The sequence below is a fragment of the Leopardus geoffroyi genome, chromosome A1 (assembly GCF_018350155.1).
Source record: "Leopardus geoffroyi isolate Oge1 chromosome A1, O.geoffroyi_Oge1_pat1.0, whole genome shotgun sequence".
NCBI classification, from domain to species: domain Eukaryota; kingdom Metazoa; phylum Chordata; class Mammalia; order Carnivora; family Felidae; genus Leopardus; species Leopardus geoffroyi.
In genome coordinates, this window is record NC_059326.1 from 181,194,442 (window position 1) to 181,207,832 (window position 13,391).

A 13,391-nucleotide genomic window follows, 5' to 3' on the forward strand; every position below is an offset into this window, starting at 1 on the left:
CATCTTTTAGGAAGATGCACTAAAATAAATACATGCAGTATTTCAGAGGAAAAAAATGCAAGTGAATAGAATCCTTTTACAAACAATGTAATCAGATGTGAGCATCTGCTCTAACTACTTACTTATAAACACGAGTGGGGAGAATCACTTAAGTATCAACAATAAATTCAGTTCAACAAATGTACTGAGTGCCTACTAGGGAAAAGCCTGTGTTAGCATATTGATGTGACGTTAGGCTTTTGTCATTCTTACTCCTAGAGATGGTAGGAAGGGGCTATGGACTAGAACATTCTTTTCTTTCATCACTGCCCCCAAAACCATTAAGATGGTGTACACGTGGTCAGGATGCAATATTTTGTGCCCACATGTTGTTTTTCTTCCCTATATGCATGGCTAGGTTTTATGTTTGAGTGTGTGTGTGTGTGTGTGTGTGTGTGTGTGCGCGCATTACACAATTTAAGGTCAACTAAGTCTACTTTTTTTCAAATAAATATCATAGCATTTGTCACTAAAAAGTAATTGATATGAAAATGTGATTGGTGTTTCACGTACTATGTTTTGTGGAACATTTTAACTTACTGAAGTTTTTCTTGGGAAATTGGCTTTGACAATGCTTTCTTTTTTTAAGTAGGTTTCATACCCAGCAAAGAGCCCAAGGTGGGACTTAAACTTACAACCCTGAGATCAAGACCTGAGTCGAGATCAAGAGTCAGATACTCAACTGACTAAGCCACCTAGATGCCTCAAAGCATTCCTTTTTATTATTATTATTATTATTATTATTATTATTATTATTATTATTAAGTATTCATAGCCTTCTGTAGTGCAGAAACCAATTTACATTTGTGGGTCACAGAGCTTCCTGAATTCACTGGGACACACAACCCCTCTTCTTCAAGCACATTTCTTTCTCCCCATCTCAAATGTGTGTTTATCCTGTGGCATGCCCTTGGAATGCAGTTTTGAAAACGTTGTTTTAGAATGGGGCTTCCTCACCTGGGCACCCTTGACATCTTGGCCTGGGCAGTTCTTCGTTGGGGGCAGCGCTGTCCTGTGCATTGCAGGATGCTCCCCAGCATCCCTGGATTCTATCCACTAGATGCCAGTAGTGTGAAACAAAAATGCAGACACTGCCAAGATCCTTTCCCGGGGCAGGGGACAAAATACCCCCTGGTTGAGAATTACTCTTCTAGAGTGTCTGCTAAGGCCCTGGAAAGACCATCTTTTGTGTACTTAAATGCAAATATTCTGGTTATGTATTTTTTACTTCCTTCTTGCCATTATGTCCAAACATCATCCATGGCTTAGGCTACTTATTGTCGGTCATTCTGCACTCATTTTTAGTACTTTAAACATCCATTTTGCCTTTCACCTCCTGAGAAACACATTCTCTACCTGTGGAAATTTAAGCTGGTCAAGTCATCCCCCCCCTATACTTCAGGGCCCTCCGAGATAAAACCTTTAGGAACTTTTCTGACATCTTAGTGTTGTCTTAAACTCTCAATACTTGTCACCAAAGAGCTGTCTTTTCTACCTAGTCCTTTGTGATAAATCATTGAGACCAAGGGTACTGACTCAAGAATGGGGCTTGGTCCAGTGGGAACTCCACAAGCGTGTAGGCCAATTCATCTCACCAAGTGTTTCCATTCTAAAATTCACCTTGAAGGATGGTGCATGTTTTATTAGGAATGGGATCTCCTACCTGACAAAATTTCTTTCATCTCTTCTATTTTAACTACATTTCCAACATTTCCTGTCCTTGATTTTTTTGTGTAGAATTCTTTACATCCTTCTTTTATGTATATACTTGTGAATACCTAAAAAACAATTTTTAACACATGAATTGAGTGCAACATCTAGTTTAGTTGTACACTTTAAGGACATAAAAACTGGAAACAATAACTATTACTACTTTGGAGCCTGTGCGTCTCCAGAATTGTCCTTGTTTTTACGTATTTTGTCTCCAATTCACACCAAAAAAACAAACAAAAAAACAACAAGAAAAATCTGGCCAATTAATATTACCACTGTGTTGATAAGGAAACTGAAGCTCAGTAAGGGTGAGTGAAATGCCAAAGGTCACAAAACTCATAAATTGTGAAGGAAAGAAGAAAAAAAAACCAATCAAACCCAACTATTGATTCACACTAGACTTTCTTAACTGGAGCTTGCTTTGTTGTGCTTGGAAATTGGTTTCTCTCTAATTTGTCTGAATCATGATCTATGATATGACCTGAAAACCCTTATTCTTTTTAACATACAATGGATAAAATGATTCAGATATCAAACCTCACTCAACCTTTGAATTACCTATTTGACTTTAGCCCCTTTTAGTCCCTGAGGGTTATGCAGTCTCTGTGCTTTTCATTACTACCAATGGTTCATCTGGGATTTGTTCATCCCAGGAGATTTTTCAAAGCACTGCAACATACATTATTTCTGGTAAGGCAGAGAGGACAGGGGTGATTGTCCTGTTTTAGAGAGGCAGACACCAAGCCACAGAGAAGCTGTAACTTGCCCTGGTCAGCAGCTCTTCTGTGAGTGGACCAGCAACAGGACCTAATTTGTCAGACAATAAGCCCAAAAATGTTCCCCTCATACCACATGGCTTCAAGAGAGGTCCTCGGAGCAGGACCAATTCTACCACAACAGAGAGAGGGATGGAAGAAATTATGAGGACATGTAAAAAATACACTAAGACAAAGTGGACGACGGCTTTCCAGATCTTCAGTCTGTGAAGAGAATTGAAGTCCTCCAAGTTATGTTAGAGAAATGGTGTCCTTTTGATTCAGGAAATAGCTTTTATGGTATGACTAAAAGCAAATTCATATATGGATGATAGATATTCAGAATTTCAGAACAGCCAAAACTTTAGAAATCACCTACTTAAAATTAAAACTCATTTGCAAATTAGCAGAACTAAAAATCTAAGAGGAAAAGTAAGGCTGTTTGACAAATATAGAACAACTCACTATAATTCCAAGTTCAAAGACACACACTGGTCCGTCAGAGTGAAGTTCTTTGCCTGCAAGTGCCTTTCGTGGTAGTACCTGTGACAATATTTGCCCCACCGAGATTACAGACCTTGTTTATTTTAATCCCCATTTTTCAGATTTAAAAACTGAGGCTCACAGTGGTGAACTCAAGGGCACAAGTCTGTCAGTGATGCAGTTTTGATCCTGAGAGAGGATTCCAAAGATCACTCTCTTTCCTTTGCTCTCATTCCTCTCAACCAGAAAGGGAAAATATGGTGTCCCTAAAAAGCAGAAAAATATCTTCCTTTTTAAACATTAATAAAATCTCTAAAAAGATAAATGGTATAAAAACTGTAGCATGCTGGTAAAAGGCATTCAAGAAGGCAAAGAATTCAGAGTATGAAGTGTGTGCCAAAGGAATCGTTCAATTACAACTCTTAGGTTATTTTAGGATCTCTGAGAATATGTTCAACCTATTTCTAAGTCATCTCACTTTGAGACTTTAAAGCTGAGGACGTAGGAGGGGTCAGTTTATAGCTAAGTATGAAGCACTCAAAATAGTGAGTTTGTGGTCAAATTAAAGAAAGCAGGTTAGTGTGGTCCAGTAGTACTGGAAAATGTACAAATCTGAGTTAAGATGGCTTTATGTTAATTGCAGTCACTTGAAAATAAAGGAAATGGAAAGGACTTAAAATTGATTTTTTCCTCCAGAATTTTGTATTATAGATACAGTACTGGCTTGCCTCAGAAAGTTGAGTTCACCCAGCTCCCCGATACTAGTGCTTAGTGTCCATTTGGGTCGCTAAGACTTGCATGAAAGAGAATCTTCTATTTTACTTTTGCCCATTTCTCTAGAAGCCATTCAACTCATTTCATTAATTAAAAACATAAATAAAATACATTATAAAAAAAAAAGAAAAGAAGCAACTTTCTGAGCTCCTTGACCTTGGCTCATTCTGCATTCCATTGATCTCCCCACCCAAAGGCCACAATCTGGAAGTTATGTAAATATTAACAATAAAAGCCAATGAGTGAAACTGCTGTTAATTTCAACTGACATTAACCCATTGCTGATGAACACTCATATCTTAGTAATAAACTCTCAGATGAAAGGCAAGGGAGTGATGTACATTTTACAGACATGGCACAAAAATGAGAAACGGGTGGTACTCAAGGAGATGAAAGCTGAAGTCGACAGACTACCAGATTGCTGGAAAAGACATGAATGTTAAAGAGATACCTAGGGATCCTTCAAAATAGTTTTCCAGTCAGCATCCACCCTCAAGTGACTTGTTCTCAAACCTTCCTGACAGGGGTCACAAAGGACCCCTCCATATCCCTGTATTCCCAGGCTGGTTTGGCATGAATGGGAGACGATATTCCTCATGGCCTGGAACACTTCTAGCACACACTGGCAGCTGCCTGCAGTGTGTGCTGCTGCTGGAAGGATTCTACCATCCCTCCCAGCTCAACTTCCTTTTGTGTTATGACAGCAAGCACAGGGTGCCTCATCTTTGGACTTCCACTGTCCTTCTTAAAAGTCCTATTTGCAACATGTAACTTCACGAAACTCAGTAACTTCAGAGGGCATTAGAAAATTAAAAAATTGGGGCTCCTGGGTGGCTCAGTCGGTTAAGCATCCGACTTCGGCTCAGGTCATGATCTTGCGCTTCGTGAGTTCGAGCCCCGCCTTGGGCTCTGTGCTGACAGCTCAGAGCCTGGAGTCTGCTTCAGAGCCCGTGTCTTCCTCTATCTCTCTGCCTCTCCCATGCTCATGCTCTGTCACTTTCTGCCTCAAAAATAAATAAAACATTAAAAAAATTTAAAAAAAGAAAATTAAAAAATTCTCCAATAATGGAAGCATTCTAAAATAACTGAGTCCCCAACCTGAAATGGATCCCTTACGTGTCACCAACAAATACTAGAATGTGGCAGCAATATATTCTGTATTTAGCAGCTTGCATGACGTATATAAAATGAGAACTGAAAAAGGCAAGTTTTGATTTCACTGCTGTTCTTATTTTGCCACTTTGATGTTTTTTTCTCTGCCATTTTGACCCCATCATTTATTCTGGATAAATGGGTTCTATATGGAAAGGTATAGGAAATTGATTGAGAAATTAAGTTGGCTTAATTGTATTGTCCTTGGAAGTATTTTCAATTAAGTATTCATTAATTTTGGTACAATTCTGTTGAAGATTTCTATGTTCACGACCATAAAGTCAAAACATCCTAGGGGTCAAAACACTGAAAATGATGTTTTAATTTTATTGCTTTAAATCCTTCAATGGTTCATTTTGGAATAAATGGATTGTGATGGCCTCTTTTAGCCCCTTCCCCATTTGAGTCTCTACATGTAGCCCATGTTACCCATCTCCAGAGGCAGACTTCTTGAAATATCCTCAAAGAAATATCCTCAAAGAAATATCCTATCCTCAAAGAAGATGTATAAAGTGGTCCCCACCTTATACATACACACACACACACATATATACACACACTTTTCTCTCTACTTGGACATATCATCCCAGCTATGTTAAACACCTCTTTTCTTTGTCTTACGATAGAGTTTAAACTCTATCTCTTGGGTCCATACTGCCAAGCCAGCTATGTTTCTGCTATCATTTCCTTAGCCTCCCCTACCCTCTCCCACCACTGCCACCCTCCCCACTCACTATCCATCCATTACTATCCATCTATTTCTGTACAGATTTTCTGTAATATTAACTTTCCTGCCTTTTTTTTTTTAAATAAATGTTTATTCATTTTTGAGACAGAGAGAGCATGAGTGGGGCAGGGACAAAGAGAGAGGTGTCAGATGATCAAAACTGGTCTCTGTATGGATAGCAGTGGCCCAATGAGGGGCTCAAACTCACAAACCATGAAATCATCACCTGAAATGAAATTGGATGCTCAACCAAATGAGCCACTGAGCCACCCAGGTGTCCTAACTTTCCTGTCGAAGACCATGAGATCTTTAAGTTCTGGGGCTATGTTGGCATCTTTAGAGCCTATCACTGCATCATTACAATTAGTATTAAGTACTCAAAGGTCTATTAACAACAAAGAGTATGCTGTTTACAGATCATGAGCAAGGGTAGAAAGTTTATAATTATATACATCACTACTCCAGGTCTTTTTGAGCTAATATTTGGAAGCCCCACTTGTGTTATATTCCCCAGCTCACCCATCTTGGGGGTGAATGCTACAATAGAGGGCTGTGGAGGTGGCCCCATGGCTCTGGGGCAGCATCGGGTGAGAGCAGAAGATAGAAGACTAGGAAAATATTCCAAGAATCTTACAGGATTTGAACTGCCAGAAGTTTCCTCTGTCTGGCTAGTAAATCTTAATAAGTTTATTCACCTGGTCTCATTTTATCACAAAAGCCAGCTCCTCTTACTGGTCTATTTTTTAGCGGCCTGCACTGCAGTGGCTTGTTGGGCTGTATACAGATAGCTCTCAGAACCCTGAGCTCACAGGCCTGGGAAGCCCAAGTCTCCCCAAAACAAGAAAGGTAGAATTCAAGGGCTTGGGCAACCCAGCCAGGTAATCATTTTCTTGTTGTTTCCAGTCTGTTCCACTGATTTAGCAGAGATGAGACCCAGAGATGCCCTTTCTCAATTTCTGAAACAAAAGCCAAACAGGGAAGAGATAAGATCTATGAAGAGTAATGAAGCCACTCCCCAATCCATGATACTTCATGCCCAGTGAAGAAATCACTTTAATAAACTCTCTCCTTGGAATGCCTGTGTGGCTCAGTCAGTTGAGCGTCTGACTCTTGATTGGGCTCAGGTCATGATCTCACAGTTTGGGAGATTGAGCCCTGCATTGGGCTCTGTGATGACAGCACGGAGCCTGCTTGGGATTCTCCTTCCCTCTCTCTCACTAGTGCACATGTGTGCTCTCTCTTGCTCTCTCTCTCACTCTCCCTCAAAATAAATACACATTAAAAAAGAAAAGAATCCTTTTAGTTCTACATTCCTGTTTCCTTGAAAAAAAATCTCTGCAGTCTAACACAAACTGGAGCACTAGAAAGTGCTGGAACATAAAAACCAAGATCCCTCACAAGGAAGTTATAGCCAAAGAGGGTTAGAAAACACATGGAAATCCCTCCATGTGATTACAACCCAGTTTTAGGTGAGAAGTCTGTATGCAGCTCTCAATTCCATGTCCCTCACTTATTACAACATGGACAGCCAAAGTCAGAAGACAAGGCCAAGGTGACCCTTGTTTTTTGAGGGTTAAGCCTCAATGAATTGATGTTTCTTCTATACAGGCAGGTTATGAAAACTTCCGTATCTGGTACATAGGGACTGCTCAATGCTCTTGCAAAAAGATAAATACAGGCCTTGTCAGGAGAAATTTCATATTCTTAACAATGGTGAACTATACAATAATCTCAAGAGTCTCAATACTGGGGAGAATAGGAATTGAAAAAATGGGAGCAAAGGAAAAATTTAAGGTGGGAAAGGGAGGGAAAGGTATCCAATCTAGGATTGTATATGTGGATATGTGTGTGTATATGTGTGTCCCTATGCACACATTTGCATGTATGTGACAATGCATATGCATATGTATGTGTGCACATACATACCATGCATGTGTGTATACGTGGTATGCCTGCAGGTATGTTCAAGTGTTTATGTATATTGTACATGCACACACATGTGCAATGGTTCATAGGCATATATGTGCATACATGCATATGTGTGCCTGTGGGTACATGTATATGCATGCATATTTGCATGTGGGTATGTTCATGTGTGCCTGTGCTTCTGCATATATGCATATGTGTGAGCCTGTGTGTTTGGTACATGAGATCAGTACCCTATGTCCAAACTGGTAAAATAATTCATCAGGAAGATAGTACAAGCCAAATGAAATAGGAAGCTACAAATACAACGGTCTCAAGCAGCTTTGGCATAAGAAACCCTAAAAGAGTATTAGGCACTGAGAGTAAAAAGTAGCTTCCTGAAGTCTATGCTGTTGATTTGGCACCTCTTACCAGCATTTTATATTTTATTTTTTTATTTTTTATTTTTTATTTATTTTTAATTTTTTTTTCAACATTTATTTATTTTTGGGACAGAGAGAGACAGAGCATGAACGGGGGAGGGGCAGAGAGAGAGGGAGACACAGAATCGGAAACAGGCTCCAGGCTCTGAGCCATCAGCCCAGAGCCTGACGCCGGGCTCGAACTCACTGACCGCGAGATCGTGACCTGGCTGAAGTTGGACGCTTAACCGACTGCGCCACCCAGGCGCCCCCCAGCATTTTATATTTTAGAAGAAAGGAAAAATAATCTTTCTAGGAGGATGGAAAACATAGCAGAAGCTTGAGGAAGTCAGGACTTTGTAACATAGACAAGTAGTGGGTATATTAGCTGAAAAATACACACACTACTGTATTCTTTTCAAAATGCTATTAAAATACATCCATAGACATACATAAGTGCGTACATACACATAGCAGCACCAACTGTGAGACTGTGAGGCAGGAATACACTGTGTCCTGACTGTGTCTTAGGCTTGATTTGTACAACCAGATGCGTCAACATGCAAACACTAAAATCTAGAGCTAGAGTGACTTTATCATTTAATAAGAGAAACATGTACACACTAACACATATGGGTATTTGCTGAAAGAAATATTCCATCATTTTAGAGCAAGTTAATTGTCTTTTCCACTAAACTCCTACTGGGGTACAAACAATGAAAAATGTGTTCTCATTTGCTCATGTCTAGAGTCATGTTTTATTCCATATTAAAAAAAAAAAAGCCTCCTCAGTTACAGGCTTTTCTTCCCTTGTGGTGTTTCAATCTTTACTGAAGCTAAGTTTATGTAACTGATTAAAACTACTGAGCAAAGACATCAAAAAACCAATTCCTAACCTAAGACAGAAACAGGCATCATGCATCTCAAATACTTCTTTATAAAACAAAAAATAAAGAGGGCACTATGACCTGAATAGAAATTTTCTCAACTGACCAAGTTACACTTAGCTACAAGTGCTAAAGAGAAGCTTAATGCTAGGGTCAAACTTACTAGCTTGTCTTACTTATAGGATGCACTTTGTTCTCACATTTTCATATTCACATTTATGAAACTGGAATTAAATTTGCATTCATGTGTTTATTACCCCCTCAGCCCCTTATTAAAAAATACCCTAACAATTACTGGCATCTCAAGACTTGTTAGTATAATATCTCACCTAGTAAAAGACACAGTTTGAGATATTAATGAGGTTTACCTTTTTACGTTTTTAACTTACTTTCTATCCAGTAATTCACTAGCCAAAGGATAGAAATGGAAGTAAAGCATCATTTAGGAGCTACTTAAAATCTTGCTGATTGGAGCTTCACCTACTTTATCCTGACCTTCTCTGTGGGTGAGGAAATATGGCCTCTCTTGCCTTTTATTGCAGGATAGTGAAAGCTGTATTTATAAAAAAATACTTTTATAGAGATAGGAATTTTAAAGTAACTGATTTTGAACCATGCACAAGTTTTAAATAATGCATTGAAAATAATTTGCACACAATTGATATAACAAAGCTCAGTAGTGGCAAGATAAGAAACCACCTTTTTCTGAAATCTCAGTGGAAAGACAAGAATGGAAATGATAGAAAGGCAGGAGGTGGTGGGATCAACAAACTTGAGAGACTTCAACTTGCACGACCTTGATAACCAAAGTCAGTGGCAAAGTCATCGTGCAAAGAGCAAGTGGCTGGTAATGGTGTAAGGAGATGGGCTCAGTGCAAAACAAGAGGAAAACGTGATGGGAAAAGAGGAGCAAGAGTGAGTGAAAACACTAGGCACAGCTGATTTTTATAGGCATCACTGCATGGTTTTCAGCAGCTGGCACAGCATAAATGGACAACTGGTTTAATGCCCAAAAAATAGCTGACAAGGTAGGTACAGTGAAAGGTCAGGGGACAAAATAACTAAAGCGCATAGCTGGAAATACTGGTCAAGAGGTCCACACCAAGAAGGATGGAAAGAGTGAATACCACAGAATGTCTAGAAAGAGTTATATTGAAAAAGGACTGGATTTTATGTGATCCATCAGTTGGAATGAATGTGAAAGACCCTTTTCAAATATGGAAAATACTACATCCTTCTGTATCCACTATCCTAGACACTACCCCTGGCCCAAAATGCAGTTGTTAACCTTAGTACATTCTCTTCCAGCTCAGAACCTATCCACTGTCTACTCTGAGTAATTCTACATCCTCAATTTTTCTTAACCGTATCCCCTCTTCTTCATAGCTATTGCCATTGGCATAGTGGTTAACATCACTGAAGTCTGTCAGAGGAACTTACATTTTAACTTTTCTTTTTCTTTTGGCCACTTATTGGCTAAGAGACCTTTGGTGAGATAATTCATCCCTCACTTTCAGCTTTTCCATCTGTAATACCTGCTCTTTTGAGCATGTGAATAAGATGATCCAAGTAATGTACCTAGCACTGTGCATGGCACCCAAGAAATGTTAACTATTTCATAAATAGTTGGTAGCTATACTATTATTACTTCAGTTTTAGTTTACATCTCCATCTTTCCACTAGTGTACTGCAAAAGTTCGTTAACTCGTCTTCCTGCCTCCTGGATGGACTTCCTCTCAAATCCATTTACCATGTATTTCCAGGTGATGTCTATAAAACACAGGTTTTTGTCACTTTTCTGTTTAAGAATCTTGTGATGGTTTCCTAATGTCCTTAGGTTAGAATTTGGATTTATTAACCGTGCCAATAAGGTTATTTAAAATCTGTCCTTTGTTCCTTCCCTACAACCTTTCTTACTCTTTATGCTGTTACCAGTTTGGGGTGTATGTGTGTACGTATGTATATGTATACACACACCCATACATAAGGTCTCTTGAATTTCAGGTTCAAAACAGGAAGTTATAATGTTTCACTTCTTTCTCTCCTTTCATCTATCTCTATGTCAGTCTACCATTCAATTCTACCACCGAAGCAAACCCTTTGGGGGTTGTGCCTGATTCAGAAAGACTCCCCTTAACTTACCCACGGGTGTGGGATGCCAGAGACTTCACCACCTAACTTGGCATTCTTTGTTCCAGATTATTGGACCAGATGTGGACACTTGACCAAGCTGGATCAAGCAGAATCTTTTTCCTTTCCCTCTCTTACTCACTTGTTCTATTACCTTGAACTATTTCTAAGATAGGTTTTGAGAGCCACTTTCTCAAAGATGATGTAAAATTTCAGGGTGTCAGCAGTGCTATTCTGCCATGTAAACTGAATAAAGGAAAATGGGTGTTACAATGGTAAAGATATGCAGAGACAAAGAAGATGTCCTAAAACTCATTTTTGCATTCATTCTAGCTCCCTTGTTGCACGAACCAGCAAGTTCGTGCCTGACCTGGACGCACTGGAGGGAGTGCATGAAATGAAATTCATATGAAATACAAAGGATTATACTTAGAAAAGGAAAAAAAAATAATTTTTATAAAACCAAAGTAGAAAAGTGCTGGAGAGAAAATGAGAGAAGACCAAACCACCTGGGAAACAGGAGGTCACACAGGCAACCCACATTGTAGGAAATGGGAAGTACAAAGCAGGAAACTGACTTGGTGAGGGACATGTGGGACTGGAGTAGGAGGAGACAAATGTCCACCTTCTGCTCATCCCCATGGTCTCCTCCAGAGCTCAGGTTCAGTTTTGGGGTGCACTTGGATTCAAATTCTGATGTGTTCACCTTTAGAGAGGACTATACTTGAGAGACCTCTTGAAGCACAGACCTGACTCATGAAGGGAGGGCCTCAGTTCTCAATGTGCGCATTTAATGAAAGACTAAGAATACTTGGGGGAGGTTTCTTAGGAGATGGAAAAATATGGAATTTGTATGAGAAGAGAATGGTCTTTTGCTTTCTTGTATCTTCATCTGTACTTTCATTGTGCTTTGCGCTTTACTAAAAAGCTGTAAGAATATTAGTCAATGTTGGCAAATGACCCCAATTATGTGGCACTGCACAAGTTTTATTTCTTGTTCATTGCAGGACAGTACAGATGGGCAGGAAAAAGGGGGAGTGGGTCGGAAGGAGGCCTCTGACCCATGTAGCCACTCAGGGACTCAGCCCCCTTCTTGTGGCGGCAAGGCTCTTCTAGGTCCTCGTCCCAGGTCCTCTCCATTCCTTCGGCCAGTGCCCGGAGAAATACAAAAGAGGATTGCATGTACAAGGATTTATTTTCCATGTCTGGAAATGGTGAATGCTATTTCCTCCCACACATTCCATCGTCAAGAACTCACACACTCGACTACACCTAACCTCAACAGAGGCTGAAATTGAACCTCAGTTGTCTGCTCAAGAGGAAAAGGGATAATGGATTCATGAACAATTAGTGAATATTTGCCACTCGTATTGTACCATTTCACCCGTGCAATGACCACTCAAAATTAAAGGTGCAAATGCTATTCTGATAACATAGTATATACATATATGATAAGTAGGTATATGAAATACATCCCCATTTTCCCCACCTTATGGTAGAAAGTACTCTTTAATTGTGACTTTTTGTTTTACTGTGTCTATATACAAGGATACGAACTTTCTGACTATATCTTAGGCAGCCACTAACCATCAGTAGGAATCTAGTTTTCTTTCCAACCCTACACTATCTCAACAATGATTAAAATTTACCTAAGACAGCAAGAAAGTCCTGTTCATATTCAGTGATCAGAGAAATGGTTGGACCAGAAAACTGTCAGTATCACCCTTTTGCATTTGGTTAAATTGTAGCTTCTATTTTACCTTTACATAAGTCTCTGAACACCCTTTCCCTACGTGCTGGGGACTACCTACAAATCAGAACTACTTCAAGACCTATCAAGGCTATGGTGGTGTAGAGTCCTCAGGAGCAATGAAGTGTTTTGTTACCTGTATACATTTTCAGTCCGGTTTGGACCTCCACACCAAAGCCTAATGGAATACAGCAGTTTAAATGCCCAAGACTCCAGGCAGGGTTCAAATACTAGGTTCCAGAATTTCTCAAGGTTTATCCTGTACAATTCATGCTATTATTTGTGGTGTGTTTTTAATAACACCTCTATGTGTTACGAGTCTAAAACATTGCTAAGCATAGAGCAGAGGACGCAACTGTGTACTACCATGCACAGCATGAATTAATCCTAACCTAGTGTTAGAAGCCATCCTTTCCCTTCCCACCACAACCATTAAGTACAAAGCTTTGCTGTTTATTCCCTTTTAGTTTCAAGTTCAGAAATAAATTACAGTGGTAGATAAATGGTAGGAAGAATCTTAGGGGTAGACTCCAAGGTAATCAAATAAATAACATATTCTGAAGTTCCATCCAGAATAACTAGTAGGAGGAAAATGAAATATGAACACAGATTTCCATCAATTATTCTGCATTTGAAAAATTAGTTTCATGATTT

At 39.4% G+C, this 13,391-nt stretch overlaps 1 protein-coding gene across 17 annotated transcripts in view; it reads right to left on the minus strand.

Moving 5' to 3' along the window:
* Nucleotides 1-13,391, minus strand: part of TENM2 (teneurin transmembrane protein 2) — a 1,977,527-nt gene that overhangs the window by 526,689 nt on the left and 1,437,447 nt on the right. The window lies entirely within an intron of this gene.